The sequence below is a fragment of the Heliconius melpomene genome, chromosome 17 (genome assembly GCF_056956725.1).
Source record: "Heliconius melpomene rosina isolate 202511_hmr_F chromosome 17, ASM5695672v1, whole genome shotgun sequence".
NCBI classification, from domain to species: Eukaryota; Metazoa; Arthropoda; class Insecta; order Lepidoptera; family Nymphalidae; genus Heliconius; species Heliconius melpomene.
In genome coordinates, this window is record NC_140405.1 from 4,318,255 (window position 1) to 4,336,685 (window position 18,431).

General features: G+C 32.2%; 1 protein-coding gene across 2 annotated transcripts in view; it reads right to left on the reverse strand.

The window, feature by feature from the left end:
• LOC146529897 (cytochrome P450 4g15-like) overlaps window positions 1-18,431 on the reverse strand; it is a 286,682-nt gene that overhangs the window by 131,153 nt on the left and 137,098 nt on the right. The window contains exon 2 of one of the 2 annotated variants that reach the window (XM_085200647.1): window positions 2,174-2,208. The gene's annotated coding sequence lies outside the window, so the exon portion shown is untranslated. Of the gene's footprint in view, window positions 1-2,173; window positions 2,209-11,949; window positions 12,123-18,431 lie in introns of both variants that reach the window. The other variant, XM_085200648.1, reaches the window with a different exon arrangement.

Here is an 18,431-nt window from a genome sequence, read left to right on the forward strand (position 1 = left end):
AAAAAGCTATTAATTCAATTTTGACGTATTTCAATAAACGTTTTAACACCTTTCCCTGAAGGTATCATTAGGCCTATTATTGTATCCCAACGGAACTGTTTGTCGATACATTTTGGTTAAATTCAATCTCTATCGAGTACATACACTAAAATATAAATTCAATTCATCTTATTATTTATTTTTTCGATTAGATCTACCATAAAAATAGAGCGTACTTATATTTTATTACAAACAAAATAAAATAAAGTATTTACATTGATTGTTTAAGTGCACAAATATAATCTTTATAAAAATATTAAAGTTAATTAAAAAATAGGAAATACTTAGTTAAAATTTTCCAGCAATGTAAGCCTAAATGCTCCATTAAGACTAATATCTGCACGATATTTTAAAGTCTCATTCGGTACATCTGATGGCAAATCGTATTAATTAGACCCTTTTACCAACTAATTAGAACGAATTGTGGTCGCTGAACGAATTTAACCAGTTGCAACCATTAATCTTTAAGCTTTATCTTTTAAGTTTCTGTCTCTTAGCATTTAATTATATAAATATTTAAAAATGTTAAGATGAGCAATGACAATGACATGCGCAAGTTTTATTATTTACTTATAAAGCTAATTCCCAGGCCAGTCATGGCCCAGGGGCGCAGTGTGAATGTAAAAACGACAGGTTGTGGGTTCGATTCCCACTCGGGGGAATGAAATATTATTTATTTATATTTTCATTTCTTCTGGTACCAACCTGATCTGGTTGATCTATATTTCGAAACACTCATTAACCTCGCATCACACAAATAGCTATATATATAGCTATATAAGTATGTTTTTCTAAATAAAATTAATACTAAGGTTTTTTTTTCTATTACATAGGTCTTAGGAACTTAATAAATGGCCTATGAAGCCTACACGTAACGTTGTACATCTGCGCCAAACAATCATTAGTTCACACGCTCACAAAATGGCTGTCATTAAATCACAATTTGATATTTGACCCCAACGCGACAAACGATCGAAGGTCAGCAACGGATATGTAGTTCCTGTGACAGTTAAATATTACCCCTCCGTGGAAGTGTCGATTATTTTGTAATTAATTTTTATCAATAATCAGGCATTATTTCCAAAAAAAATATATATTAATTATTGTAGAAATAATTCCAACGTTACAAACGGTAATCGAACCCACAACCTGTCGCGTTTACACGCTTGTGCCCTTGCGCCATCCCTGGTCTCAAAGCTTAGGTATTTTTTGTCCTACAAACTATAAATTAAACTTTACTTTACTTTACTTTACTTTAACTTTAACTGTTTACAATTTTTCCAACGAATAGCTAATTAAGGGCTTCAATTAAAATAATATCACCTAAATGAATAGAACATTGATTAACTAATTTTGAAATACAGGCCATTACTAATTAAGCGTCAATGTCATAGATAACTTGCATATATGACCCTTCAAAATTTAAGTACACCTTCATATATATTAATTTTATCTAAATTACCTTTACGTATTTTATTGCTAATTGCTTGCGTAGCCGAAAGTGTTAGCTAGCAATTACATTTCGAATGTAACTTAAATTAAAAGTTATCTCTATTATATGATGTAATTTATTTCTACACTAGCAACCCGCGGCTTCGCCTGCTCTTACTGCAATTATTTTTTTGTTACCTGAATTACTTTCGTGATGACCCGATTAAAATAAAACAAACTCACAAAAGGCAATATTAAGGGAAGTTTGACCAAATACAATAATGAAACTCCACTTAAATCGATTAAGCCATTCCTGAGATAAGCATAAACAAACGCACAGACTATTCTATCTATCTAAAACGAATTTTACAAAAAATAATGTTTTAGATTCTATTACATTAATAAAGGCCGCAAATTTTCTCATACATCTTCCATGTACAGACAGCGATTACTTAGAATTTTATTGTATGTATAGATGACACCTTGCATATTAACTTTAGAAAAGGCATTTGGTCATTATAACAATATTGACGGTATACGGAAACAAGCAACAAGCGCAAGTAACAAATAACGATGGTTCTACAACCCTATAAATAGTTATAATAATATAAATAAAGTTGAAATTGCATTAACAATCACGACAAACTGACTGATTCTCATACAAATATACCCTCAATTATAGTTCAAAGGGTAAACAGTTTGCCATAAATTCCCACGCATACGCCAAACAGTGGTTACCTGAAACAAATTGATGATAGATAGATTGTGGTCACTTCCTATATCCGTCTGCTACCTTTGAAATTTGGTAGATCACGTCACCTTATAATTATTTAATGTAATAACTCTTTATAGTATCGTAAATTTTATATTTGTCGACAGTTGTGGCGCAGGGGAACAAGCGTGCGACTGTAAACGCGACAGGTTGTGGGGTTCGATTCCTACTATAGGGATTGAAATATTTTAATATTTTCCTCGCATAAAGCGGCGCTTTGAATTCCTACACTCAACACGCAATGACTCAAGAATTCGGCGGAAGCTGGGCAACGGAAATGCCTTAATGGAAACGGAATCTCTTACCACTAGGTACCCAGGATCCTTCTGCCAACCCTGCTATGAGCCCAATAAAAAGTGAAACTATGAAAAATAAACATAACATAGACTAGATACAATTCAAAGACTGCATAATAACATTTTAAAAAAATCCAATAAACTACAACTAGAATTACTTAACGACAAAATAAGTAATAAATCAAGACAAGCCGAACGTTTTGCATCTGTGCCTTCTTGCTTAATGTATTTCGTGTTTCAAATTAATTCTACATTATAGTATCTGTTAAGATAACAGTCAATTACTGATACACGAGTGTCTTTTATTTGGTGTACGTACGTATCAGCATCAGCGAGTTAACTGAAGAGGACCACCGTATTGCACTATCGGCAATTTGCCTTTGAAGCTGCCGGCCGTTCAGTCTGTTATCAGCATATAGAAATGATAAAATCTGCATCGGCTACGATTTCATTATTGTCCCGCCCATTAACGCCGATTAAACTGCAATCGGTACCCACTTATTCATCTGTCGATGTTAAGAACCCTAACAATCAGAGCTGACCTGTCTCGTTTCTATCACTGTTTAATTGCACCAGCTCATCTTGCCACGTTCGAGAGAACCCTCGCCGCCGATATATAATCGGTCATGAAAATTTAAAATTAAAAAAATGTTATCAGGATGTGTCACGCATACAGCAGGTTAGGCAAAGGGAACCTAATGTTAAGACACTCCGTTCCCGAATGTCCGCAGAATTCTGGAGGTGGAGGATCGAACCCACAACCAGACGCGTTACACTTTTGCCATTGCGCTACGACTACCCTCAAAATCAATCATGAAATTAAATATCTAATTAGATTCTTTTCAACGCCCTGAACTCGACTAAACCCCCGGTGATATTATGACTGTGACTAATTCTGTTAGTTTTAAGGTAGGCTGCGGCGCCGTCTCTGATAAAAAATAAAACAAACATTTCGTAGAACTAATGAGTGTATAATTTCGTTAGAGAAGCTCCGTGTGGGTGATCATTGATTACATTTAAAATCGTTTTATTCATTTTTTTTCGGTTTAAGTTGAGAAAAAAAGTATAACGCAAAAAAAAAAAACTTCAAAAATACATAAAATGCAGTAAAATGTCATAATAACGATAAAATATTTTTAAATGAGGTAATAAAAATGGTTTAGTTCACGTCGTGATGATAATTTTATACTAATTTCATTTAGACCACCAGAATGTAAAGTGCCGAAGAGTGCCTATAAAAGTTTGCCAATTAAATTACGTCGTAAAATGTTACTTTAAACCTAAGCCGACATTGTTCGTTTTCTGTAATTGAATCCTTAACAAAATGTTCCTAGAATTGGTGACAATTTATTTTATTTAAAATTATATATGAAAATCTAATATTTAAATATTGTAATCAACATTAAAACTATTGCTAAACGAAGGAAAATTGTTAAAATACTAGTATAATATTTTTTTTTTCTTTAACAAGTCTCTTAAAAATTCTTAATTGTATTTATATTAATTATTGCTTCGCTTTGGTCTCAAGGTTGATTACACCGCCACTAAACGCAATGCCTCGAGAATTTGACGGAAAATACGGAAAAGAGAGTATTACTAGGCTTCCTTAGCCTACTACTACATGCGGGATACAGCGGGAAGCTGAAAAAAAATATTATCTTTATCTTTTAGAATTATTATTAGAATCATTATCTTTTTCTTTTATAGAAAGAAGTAAGAAGCGATTTTATCCTTACGTTCCCCCATAAAAAATAAATTACTAAAATATTCCCAAGATTTCTTCAATTGATTATATAAATTAAAATATAACACTTTTATTTTGCGCAAACTAAATGGCAAATAAGCAATGAAATGTTTATAGGCTGTCGATACGTTGGCGCCCATCCAGCTCGCGCCTCGAGCGCGCTTAACGAGGCGTAAATGACATTACAGACATTCAATCAAATGTGTGATTGTACGAGTGATAGCCTCCACTCACCTCCACTCGCCTCCATCCGACTCCACAGCCTGAACGAATCTGAATTGCATTCGATATGCTTCTAAATTGGACGTGCTACGGCAATGATAAATTTTATATCTCTTTCCGCTTCTACGTTTGATTGGCTTATGTAATGTTTGATTTAATGATGCGATAGCTGTTTTTAATTTATCATTAATTTAAATGAATCTTTTTTTGCCGCTTCACGTTGTAGCGGGGTAGGTGGGTAACCTAGTGTTAATGCACTATACTCTCCTGCTTCCACCCAGATTTCTGGAGGCATTGTGTGTGGACTTGTGTTGAATATTTCATTTCCTCGAATGGCCTCCTCGACTGGCCTCCAATTTAATGATCTAACAGCTGCTTTTAATTTATGATTGACTCAAATAAATCTTAATGTCAAGAAAATCAGAAGCTTTCACGATTTAATATTATACATTGCATAAACGTCGCATTGCATAAAAAGTATTTATCGTTTTCCTTATCTCCAACCGTTTGGTATAACGACTTTGATATTCAGTTGTATTAACAACTAATTAAGTTACATCACAAATTTCCATGATTTAACCGTAAATATGTTTGATATGAATGCTACTGCTTTTACTACTACAACTATAAAATTCACAATTCTAAATTTGAAAGTTATTTTATCTATTCATATATCTATTAACCCCCACAGATAAAATTTTTATAGTATAAATTTTGAGTAAGATATTAGACAATGACGGTTATATAATAAACGGTTTCTAAGAGGCGCGGCTGCAAATTCCGCTAGGTTCAAATTTTTATACATCTTCAATATTTTATTATTTATATATATTTAATATTTTTTCAACAAATATTATCATTAATATTTGTTGAAAAAATATTTTTTTATATAAAGTTATTTTCACAATGTACCTTCATTACAGCGTTTCTGCTCTCACATTCAACGTGATATATTTGTACCTCGCGCTTACAAGAGTGATGTCTCTTTAGGTGTCACATATCTCTTAAAAACAGGCAATTATTCCTTAAAATGTGGTAAAGTATTGGCACGATAACAGAAATAATGTTAAGTATAAGTGAGTGCTTTCGCAAAAGTTCACGAGAAACAATCAGACAGACGGACACACGTCGATCAAGTAGTGCAGCGTTAACGAGCACATGCAAATTGGGGCTGTTGACAATTCTAGTGGAACTAGGTAAGCTAGCCAGCCAACTTGTAAGCGGTAGTATGGCTGTTTATTTATTTTCACTGCTGCCAGATTTTGAAGAAAAGGTGGTGTAAGTTTTCAGCATATGTATATAATACACATATATCTTGATATATTTAGATTAGGGGTAGTTTCTAATCGAGTTGCCATGTCAAAATATTTTTTTTACTCGTCAATTATAGTTATCTATACATTTTAGATTTATTGAAATATACTAAGGTGCATATCCGCTACAACCTGTGATTTAGTACTTACAATCTGAGTTTCACTAAGAATTGTATCCTGGGTTCAGCAATTTGTTCTCGCTGCAGAAACCGACCTCCCTTAACAAGCCGCCACTGTCAGTCCTGGGTGTCTCAAAAGTTAGCTCGGTTAAATTATTGTTAAGCTACATCTTTAAAATATTTTAAATATATTTACACGTATTTAAATTGTATATATTTAGATTCTGGAGAGAAATGTCACATAGCTAATGGGTACGGTTTTTTATTAGATTTATGCAGGATATATGGTCTTTTAAATGTTTAAATACTTCTCTTTTATTGTCTTTCTAACTTCTGGTGTTACTCAGATAATTTCAAGATAAATACAGTGAAAAAAAAATCCTCCAAACAAAGCGATTCTTTTCACTTTGTTTTAAGTTACTCAAAATTTTTAAATTTACATCCAAATATCATTGAGGTATAACTATATCATATAACATTACATATATTATGTAAGCTGTCACTGAGATATATGTTTATTTTCTATCATTTATTTGGTCCCACGCTTGTTTCCGACTGTGGTGATGAATAAAAGGGTCACTTGTTCTCATATGCATATGTAAATATTATTTCGTTCAGATAATGCTTAATAAATCACATTTTAATTCGAACGAAGAAAAGTTGACTTGCTTCTTTGTGAATATTATAGGATTTAGAGTTTTATTTTCAATGGAACAAGACCTTCTCATAGATGCTAGAGGTTTATTTGTGATATTGGTTTTGTTATAATTCGCTTTCGTTAGAGATGTCCACACCTCTGGGTGGGCTCGACCGCCCGCTAACAACTAAATTTAAAATCGTGGTCTCTAAACATATATTAATCGATAATTGTTCCAACGCTGTTATCTAATAAAACTGCGTGATGGATCCCGATTTAACATGTTAACACACAATATTTAAGAATTAAACATAAGTCATTGGCTGTCAAGTTGCAAAATTGTCTATTCTTGATATAAATAATAATAATCATATATTTAATTAAAATACATTACTCTATGTCTATTAAGTACCTATGTGCAATCTTTGAAATATAATAAAAACTAAGAACTTTCAAGTTCGTAAATTCATTTTCTATTTTGTTATTAATTTGGGATATGATGTGTCCCGTCGTAGCAACGGGGTACAAGCGTGTGACTAACACGCTGGTACCGGACACACTGGTAAGCGTGACAGGTTGTGGATTCGATTGCCTCGATGAAATGAAAGTCTTTCTGTTATTTGTTTGTTACAGCTTCGTTGACACAAGAAAAAAATATTTCTTAATACAAAGCAAACGCCAAAAAGCTATAAAAATAAAAGAAGACTATCATAAAATATCGTAATTGTACTCAAAATGTCATATCATCAAATTAATTATATAACAATCGAGAAAGTACACGAACGATGTACACGCTCATGTTTAATCCAAATCGCTAGGACTTTACGACCGCAGGAGCTATTGTAACCCAACGTACTTTAGCTGCCGACTGTATAATTTCACAAAGGATTATAAGGAACAATAAATATTTATAGAGGCATCCTGAGCAAATTGCAAAGTAATCAAGTCGATGTTTCTCACAACAATATTTTTACATCGATCGCTGACGAACCAGCTTACAAAGTATATAGATAGCGTTTAAAACAATGTCCGTGACGTATAAATACCCAATCAAGTTAAAAATAAATTGTTTTATTATTACACTCGGTACCATCATAAACTTTTAGGAACGGTAGCTTCGAGTTCGTTTAGTTCGAAATGTATAGGTCTCCCATACATAATACATTAAATAATAAATACAATTAAGAAACAGTATTTAATTTTTGAACCGTATAAATAAGAAGGATAGTTGTGTATGTCGAGGCTGAGCGATTCGTGTTTCAGATAAAAATGTGAGGCCCTCGAGGCATATATATATTGGACAATTAAAGACCATAAATTGTTATATATTAAAGAGAGTTATGTATTAAAATTGTTCCGTTTATAAAAATTGTATCTAAAAATATATTTTTTATTTTTTTTAGATTCACGCTGTATATAGCGTGTGAATAGCTTAGTGTTAAGATATACACACGCGAGTGTTGAATTGCGTAACTCAACGCCACGCTTAGCTGGAAAATAATGAATATTTCATTTTCTCGAGTGGAATTCGAACCCACAACCTGTCGCGTTGTGAACGACTGGCCTCAATTATAATTAAAATATTTTAATTATAAAAAATAATAAGAACTACTTAAATAACTACGCACGTACATATGTATGTACATACTGTATTTATGCCTATATTTTTTGTGTTGTTAACAGCACAGGATAACTAACAAGCTCATTGCTATTTAATGTATTTAATTATTTTATGTCTTGTAAGACATTCTTCGTGAAGTATTTATAGTTTTAAACGAATTATTGCAATATATATTTTTACACTGTATCCCGCACATAGCAGGGTAGGCCGAGGGAACCTGGGATCCCAGTGTTAGGACTTACTTTTAAGACACTCCGTTCCCATTAAAACACTTTCCTACCCCATTTTTCGTCTTTCGCGCTTTGCTTCGTTACCAGAGCGATGAAAATATTAAATATTTCATTTCCTCCAAATGAGAATCATACTCATAAGCTGTAGAGCTTACAGTTAAACGCCGCAAACCCCTGCCCCACGACTGGCCTCAAAAAAATCAATGATTTAAGATTATTTTACATAGGTATACCTAGCCTCTATGATATTTAACAATTTGTTCAGACAGTGCCTATGCAGTAAATACTAATAATACCTAATTAAGCAGAAATAAGAGAAGACAACCGTTTCATATCACTTGATCCTTTGCATATTTCGCAAAATCAGAAAAACTAATATGCCATACAAAATTTTACTCAAAGGACATTTCAGATTTTAACATACGATGTAAGTACTATCTAACATAGATCGTGCGAGACAATCTGAAAGTTCCCACGAGGGGTAATGGATCGACGGCAAGTACTGAGATCTCATCTGGCGATCACCTCGTCGTGCGCCGCGGTGCGCACGCGGCGATGTGACAAGGAAGATGGTTAATTTAAACGGAGGTAATCAATAAACACCTTTATCATCGCCATCAGACAGTGAGGCATTACGTGATTTTAGCATATTTTTGTGCATATTCTAAAGGAGAAAAAATTATCAATTTTTTTCAGCTTCAAACTTTCAAATAAGATATTAGCAATAAAAATCTAATAAGTTTGTATCTATGTAATGAATTTTCTTTTATTTACATGGATTGGTATAATCATTATTCTATCTTCACATGATTGTAAATATTTATTTTCATTCTAATCAAATATGTAATGTATTTTTTTTGTGAGGCAAAAAAAAATACATTCACACAAGACAAGGGTGTGATTGTAACGCGACGTTTGTGGGTTCGATCCCCACTCGAGGGAAGTATGTGAAATATTTATTTAAGTTTATATTTCCATTTCTTCGCTCTGGTGTCGAGGCTAAGCGCGGCGTTGAGTTCCTCTCAACACGCAATGCCTCCAGAATTCAGCAGAAAGTGGGGAACGAAGTGTCTTAACAACTAGGTTCCCTCTGCGTGAAGATGATAAAAAAAACATTTGGTTTTTTTGTAAATCCAGAGTAACTATATATAATAGATATTTGTATTTAAAAGAAACAAAAATCGCATTACAACTAAAAAAGAAGCCATTAAAATGAAACATGTAATAAAAACCATTGCTGCTAACAACATCATCAGCGGATGGGTAACGAGCATCACAAATCACACTTAAGTCGCGATATTGGATTCGAACCATACGAAATCAATAATTGCGCTGACACAAAGAGAACGACTTAGTTATCCTTGGTTATGGTGGCAAATAATATTTTGACTAAATTTTTGACACCTGCAAACAAATTATGTTAATCAGGTAATACATGATGTATATTGTATAGAACTTATAAATCTTTTTTTTCTGACCTTTTGAGATATACACGGAGAGAATTAAATTAAAAACAATTGCAATCACAATTGAGTCTTGAACCTTGAACCATCATAATAAGCAGGCAGTCCAACTTAGAAAGAAACTATGTCGCTACGAAATTCATTTTTTTACTATATAGCTACAAATACAGAAAAAATATATATTGATACATTGATTGATTGGTAAAAAAAGGGCAAGAAATATTTACTTTCATACCTACAAAGAAAATAAAATATATTTTTTATAGTTTTCTATAGTACGAGTAAGTACTAATTTTCTGTTTCGCACTGTGTTTGAATTTACTTAATTTTCCTTTATTTGTGTTGAAACCATATGTTAAAATCTTAGGTATATTAAAATCAAAAACGAATTTAATTTGTTACGTAACATAACTCGAAGCCGAAAACTAATTATATAAAAATCGTTTTTACTGTCTTAATTTAGTGAAAAGACCGTCTCACGCGACGGCACTAAAAGCAGCGATCATCGTCAGATATATTATATTGGTAAAGTCAGTAATAAACTGAATGATTCATACTGGACCAGTAACATTTCGTTTTAATTGAATCATTTTAAATTTATATACGCGCCAGAATCTAATTACGCTTTGAGCATTGTCAATTGATGCTTATTTTTTATTTTAATGATGGTTGTAACTCGTTATGAGTTATTAAAAAATGAACACTCAGAACAACGATCGTTAGAATGCTGCTTCCGTTGAACGGGAAGTATTGCAGGAATTTTAACTGCGTTGTTTCTAAACGCTAAGAATGTACTTATAACTTCTTATTTGGAAATATAGGACGATGCCGTGATGTAAGATAGTTGTCTTTTCTAACCCCGCTCAGATAACATTGGTGTTAGTTTTCGGCACCCTACTTAGTAAATGTATTATTTAACTTGACGCTGTATGTTGCACATAGCAAGGTAGGCAGAGGGAACCTGAGAACCTAGTGTTAAGGTATTCTGTTCCCATTAAGAAATTTCCCTGCAGAACGCCGCGCTTTTCCTGGTTATCAGAGCGAGGAAAGGAAAATATTAAATATTTCAAACCCACAAGCTGTCTCATTTACAGTCACACGCTTGCGCCCAACTGGCCTCAAATAATATTTATACGTGTATACTTGGGCGGAAAATAGAGATCGGAGTGATCTATGACGAATTTCCGTCATCCCAAATATAATCCCTAAAGAAAAAACAAAAATAATCATAAAAATCGTAAATTACCATATCATAAATTACAAGAAATCTCATTAATTAATATCGATTTTTTCATTTAACACTGACACCGACTACTTCCATTAACGTTGATTACGTAGAGCCAGTTTAAGTAAACAATTCGCAGAGTCATTTAATAACTTAATAATACCGGTAAGTATTTAATCTGAGGCAATCATGTTCATCCTATAATTTGCTGCTCCAGCCGCCGCGAACTATGTATGTATATACTTGTATTTTGTAAAGATATATTTACTGATAACTACAACATAACTGTTACTCCTGTTTCACGTGAATTTTTTCACTAATTAATTCGTGTTCGATTTTAATGCAACAATGTGTTTTTTTTTTTAATTTTATACGAGTACTTCGCGACGCATGTGTACAGTCGTAGATGTGGGATAGGTTTTAGGTTCGATTCTCGGTCGTGAAAATGAAATAGTCGATATTTTTATATTCACGCTCTAGTAACGAGGTAAAGCGTTTCGCTGATTTTCGCAACTCAACACGCAATTCCAGAATTTGGCGGAAAGTGGGTAACGGAATTGTCTTAATGCTAGGGAGTCTTAACGCTAAGTTCCCAGGTTCCCTCTACCTACCATGCATCCCGCACGTACGTGTATTCCACACCTATGTGCGGGATACAGCGTGAAGCTAAAGAAAAATATTTAACACGATCTTAAACATAAAAATATATCTCACATAACTTCTGTACTTATAGTCTGTAGCTGTCAGCTTGATGGAATATAGTGGTGAAATTACATTCGCGTTTCTCATATAAAAGTAGTAGGTACATTTGTCATGGACCGAATGAATGGTGAATACCTGAGGAGTGAACGAGAGGTGTTCCTGCAGACACCGACAGCATCAAAGAGCCGCGGAGACCTTCCAACACACGATCTCTGCACGCTTACTTACGCTCATCTCTCTTTAATTGATGTCGGTTTTTGAGTGCACCAATAAGCCGCCAGCGCACGTCGTTACCGCACCTCAGTTAACTGCAATGTATGGAATTTGTATTCAATAATTTAAACAGCCAGCCGACGTTTTAAGAATCCAGCGATGTTTATTTTCAATGTAAGTAATTTATCGTGATTATAAAACAAAATAATATCTCTAATGGAGACTTTCGGATGTGATTATGTTATAAATGTGATTTTTTTTATATATATTACATGAGAAAGTTATGCAAGAGGCATGTTACAGGAAATTCTATTGGTTACAAATTAATCGTACGTACATATTTGTTAATATGGTTGCTCAACTAAGTTTCAATTTGAATAGCTCGAATTTGAGATCTTCGATTCCGAGTCGAAGAAATCAAATATTTCATGTTTTCTTTTCTTCACTCCACCACTCAACACACAATGACTCCAAAATCCATCAGAAAATAAGGCACGGAGCATCTTAACACTAGATTTCCTATGCCCATCTTGCTATTTACAGGATACAGGGTGAAGTTAAAAAAAATAACTGTTTTGCAAAATCTGTTTTTATTAGCCGTTGGAATAAATCTGGCAGTAGTAGAGCCGTCAGCGGATACAGGTGTATTTTGTAAACAATCAAGGCTTTTACTGGACTGTGCTAAAGTAAAAGTATTGCAACCAAAAGTCCACTTCCTTTAATTGAAGCACTATCATACTATGACTTGACTATACAACTACAATACAATCATCAAAAACATTGTATTTTTTTATTATTGAATAATATTTTTGATACTTTTTAGAATTTTGGATTTTAGTTTTCAATTTATTTTTGATTATATAATAATAATTTCTTTCCGCATAATAAAAAAAGCATTACGTTGTGCTTAAAATCTACGACGCACTTTAATAAGACCGGAAAAACGCAGCAAGTCTCTCTGTACCTAGTTATTACTAAGAGTCCCCATCACCCTACATAATACTAAAGCAAGACGAACATAAATACTTAAACATTTTTCGCACGCAACTAATAATATGTGCAAATATTTATAAAAACATATCTAAATAAAATAAATATTTAAATATACAGTAACTAACGAGCCTAATTGGATCGTTTTCTTCACGCTTATCCAAAATTGACGTTTGCTAATTTCTTTAATCATATGTTATCTCAATGTTAGAAGGAAATAATTGATATGGCAATCTGAATTTTATTTATCATTCAATAGTGGCCCAAGCACCGCCGGACGCAGGTGTACTGTAAACACGGATATTACACACCCCTTATTTCCAAAACGTCAAAAAAGTTTTCCTTTTTTAAAGGAAATTCAATTTGTAGACGATATTTCTGTTAAATCTTATTTACATAACAAATAATGTTTGTAAACTTAAGTTTATATATTATTATGAGATAAATTTAATTGTTTTTTTAACAAAATTTCATAAATTGCTTAAATAAGTTAAAAATTTCTTAAGAAAAAATGAAAATGATAGCCCCTCAGGTATTATGGGTAATCATGTTATAGTTAAGTGATTTTATATTAAGAGGCATCCGAGTTGGTAATTTTGATACAAAAAACTTGTCCCTTTCGAAAACAATCTTAGACGAATAGAATCTAATCTAAAACTAATAGTACTCGTATAATTTTTATGGAGTTTTAATTTGTTACATTTTTTGTTATTTGCCCTCTGTATTAATACCTACTGATAAATCTTGATATTTCTCAAAATTTATTAACATAAATAAGAAAAATTGTCAGAGACAAGTTTGTAATATGTCACTGCATTTTCCATTCTTCACTCTCCAAATGAAATGTTCTTGACCCAAGAAAACCATGAAAAACGAAAATATATTAAACACAGAACACTGAACCCGCAACAATCGCTAGCATAGTCCCTTAAAAACAGTGCACACTAGGGACAATTTTTCAAATGAGGTCATATGAAGTAGCATGTAACGTAACTTCATTTAAATTATAAAAAAATAAATGACATGACAAAATATTAATTGGCTGGTAAATCAATTTTCTTATCATTTTCTCATTATCATTAAGAAAATATTAAATTTTAGTTCCCAGAATATATCAAAGAAATAAGACAGCAATAACACTCTGCCCTAGAGACAAATATGATTGAAGACGTTCCGATTCACACTCGCCTCTAGCTAGTATTCATTTAGCAGTCTACAGTAATCAATTGGTACACCAAATAAAAATATAAAAAACTATGCTAACACAGACAACTAATGGGCTTATTAATTTAATTAATAGTAATACTATTATAATATCGAATGAACGATAAGCCCATTTTTCTCTTATTACTAGTCTACTTTTATCCACATATGTAGGTATGTAGGTAGGTACAAAAATAGGATATTAGGTATAAATAGGGTCTCATAAAAACAAAAAAAAATATTTTAAAATTAACATTTTCTCCGTAGAACTGAATCTATAACACTTTCATAGACTCAAATATTTAACACTGAGCAACGATGGTGTTTCATACACCCATATAAAAAAATAGTTACACAGATGCCATAGCATAGAATAATTAAAGATAGTTAGCCCCTGGCAGTATTTTATCTTGAGATCTTCTCCCGTAAAACTACCAGCCACCAGGTTCTAGCTGGAATATAAATTAAACAAACGCACGGCAGTAACCTCGGGTTCATTTAAACATGATTAACCGTGCAGAGACTGTAATTGACTGAGTTATTATATTTAAAAACACGACATATATTTAAATATATATTACTTATTTTGCAACTTTGTGTGTGTGTGAAAAAAGCAATGAGGATTTTTTTTTAACTTAAAACTTAATAATAAGTAGATAGAAAATATTTTAGAAATTCCTAATTTTTTTTAAGTGGTATTACTTTGTAAAATTATTCTTCAAATTCACGCTATATGCCGCATATAGCAGAATAGGCAGGAGGAGCCTATTGTTAAGACACTCCTCTTCCCGCTTTCTCAATCATATTGAATATTTAATATTTCATTTCCTCGAGTAGGAATCGAACCCACAATCTGTCACGACTAGGACTAGCCTCCATATTATTTTTTTAATTAATTAATATATTTCTGATGTCTATGTATAAAAGGAGCATTTTTTCTATTAAAAAATGATTCATATGGGCTCCCGCTATTCTTGTTTATAAAATGATCATCGAACAAAGCGGTTAGATCCGTATCGCCTCTCTCAAATGTGTTCAGCATGATGCGAGACTTTTGACACCAAACACTGTTGATAACATCTTAAAAACTCTAATGTTTTAAACAAACTCTTTTATATGGGCTAACTTAATTTTGTCAGAATAAAAGAAATCATCTTTTGTTAATTTTTTACTGTTTGCTTCCTCTTCCTCTAAAACAGCATTTTAGTAGCTAACGTGAGTTAACAGATTTTATTATAATATTATAATAAAAAAACAAATGTATGTTTTTTCTTATAAAAAAATAATAATATAATAACATAATGCTAAGAGTTTGAATGATTTCTTACAAGAATAATTATTTTCTCCAAATAGGATGGTTTAAATAGTTACGGATGTAAATCTCAGTAGGATGAATTTTATATTTATGATATGATTAATTTTATTCGTATGATTCTTATAAGATATGATAGTTTGCTCCATTTCCCCAAAAGACCAAGTCGTATAACATACAATTAGTTGAGTAGATAACGTTAAAGTTGTAGATAATTGTAGTAGATGTAAGGTTTTAACTAAAACCACCGAGTGATGGAATTGTTGTCAATAAGCTTTTCGGCTGTCTAAATAAATTATTTAAAGAATACGCAAATTTCAAATAAAGGGCTGTTAACAATACCCAAAAACAATGATATTTTATAATATCATTAATAAATATATATAAATAGTCACAAGATAACCAATTATTACATAATTATTGGAAAACTACATAAATACATAAATCACTCAAGTTGTCATTCTCCTCACACAATTTATTTCTTGAAAACAACAGTTAAACAAGCCAACCAGCTAAAAAAAACTTTGTATCTTAGGAAAGCTACAGTTCTCGTATAATCAAACTATATCATTTAAGTTGACAATTTTAATATATAACTGGGTCTATCATAGAATTTATATTTAGCCATATAAATCTAATTTTTAGTCAGTAGCCTGCGCCTAAAGCAATATTCTAATGTTTTAATAATATAAACAAATGTATTACCCAACAATACATCTGGACCATGGTCCACCACGCGTCCATGGATATGAACACAAACATGGTGCCCATAGAATCATAAAATAATATTATTAAAAAAATGCTAAAAATAGTATAACTTTGTGTTTAAAATAAAACTTTGAGGGTCCAATTATTCATGCTTTACTAGGATCGAGGCGTTTTATTTGGCATGCATGCTATGCAAATGTGCACGATAAATAGCCAACGATGACACACAGCTGTTCGATTTTCTTTATATAAAAGGCTATATTTTTATCTAAAATGTAAAAAATTTCTATTTAGAAAAAAACATGATTAAAAAAAAAAAAATACAGTTTAAAAATAACTTGTCGAATAATCATTATTTTAAATACCTACTAATATGATTTAATCGACTTCAATACAGTACTCATGTTTACTTAAAGCAAATAAATTTGATAAAAAAAATGTAAAACCTACTCATTTCACAGAAATCCAATAAAACAATACCCATCATATCTCCATAAGCGAAACAAAATTGAATATACCCTTTATAATTGAAAACACATATTATAACGTTGTAATGTCCACAGATACACCCTGAGTAGCTTTTATAATTGAATAGATACTAGCGATACCTTCGAGCGTATAGTGGATGCAATTATAATTTCCAACGAGTAGAAGAATGCGGGTTCCCTTTGGACGCCTACCTGCATGTATTAGGATTCTGCACTAGACTCACCTCACCTACAAACCCGTTGCCCGTATTCTGGCTGGCTATAAAAAATAGAAGCTGGGTCGTCGATGTCTCTCTAGTATTGTGTGGAACGAAAGACTAGATAAATCAACTAAATGTGATACAAATAAATTTTGAAATATTTGTTCTGAAATTTATTTATTTTGTTGTTGTTATTTAATATATTTTTGTTAATGTGTTATTTATTTTTTTGTCCAACAATAAAGATATATGTTTAAAATTATTTTTAAATTATGGAAAACATCAGTAAGTATCAGTAAAATTCGATTTCGATATATCGCGTTCGCTACGAACTAACTGGACTTCATGAGATCGAGTCGAGAGTCGCGATTTGTTACAAATCTTTCAAGTTTAATGCTATAGCTTGATTTTTTCTTGACTTTTTTAAAATAAACCAAATAGTCCACTTCTCTAGTGGAGCATCTATTAGATTTCTATTAAAGGAATATTATAATTTCACAAGGCATTAGCGGTCAATGTGGTTGGACACATGCAAAACCAGTCGTCAGCAGCAGGTGAGGCTTAGATATTATGTATTAGGCGAAGAGCCTTATACGTGCATGCAAATAGTAAAAAACAAAAGTACCAACACTTAAATGTTTTTTTTTTGCTAAGTGTCGTTTATAAATAAATAAAAAGCATTCTTCATAATCACCTTTGCTATTGAAACGTGACTTGTTTATTCATATCACGCTGTCAGCTTCTCGTGTTATTAAATATAATTAAAAGATGACTTAAACAATAAGTTAATGGCTCGATGGGCTTATATGTTTTTATATTAATATTTTATTTATATGATAGAAGTTTTTTTTTCAAAATAGAAATTCGAATACAATTATTTTAAAATTCACAGTATAGAATTTGCAAACTACAATACTATTTCGTATATGATATTAATATTTTACGGTGGCGATCAGAATGTAAATCTAATTATTTTTCTATATCATGCTATAAATAATTTAAAATAATATCTATAGTCTAAATAAAAAAATTGTAAAGTTTACTAAATATAATTAAAATTAAACGATTTCATTACGAAAATAGGATATTCCAAAGTGCAACGTATGGCAGAGCCGTCCTTCGCGAAGGCCGCGTGGCCAGTGGCGTGTGAGTGACCTGTCAACCGGCGGCGCGCGCGTCTCGTGCTGCGCCCGCGCCGCCGTGCGCCATCTTAATTACAAACACCAGTAAGGCGCATATTTACTCATTTAATTTACGACTTTTGTACAAACTCACTTCATTAAGCATCTATACCAACTATTTTTTCAGGTGACAATATAAAACGTGACGACCTTCGTCAAAAATGTCAGAATTAATTCTCTTAAGTTTTATTGCACGGACGTGTCGCATGCCAGGTTAATAGTACCACTTTTGCTTTCAATAGCCTTTTTCGGTGTCGTACCGGTCGTTTATACGCTTTTTTAGCGAAATCCTAGAGTGGCAAACGAATTCCCCGCCTTGTAT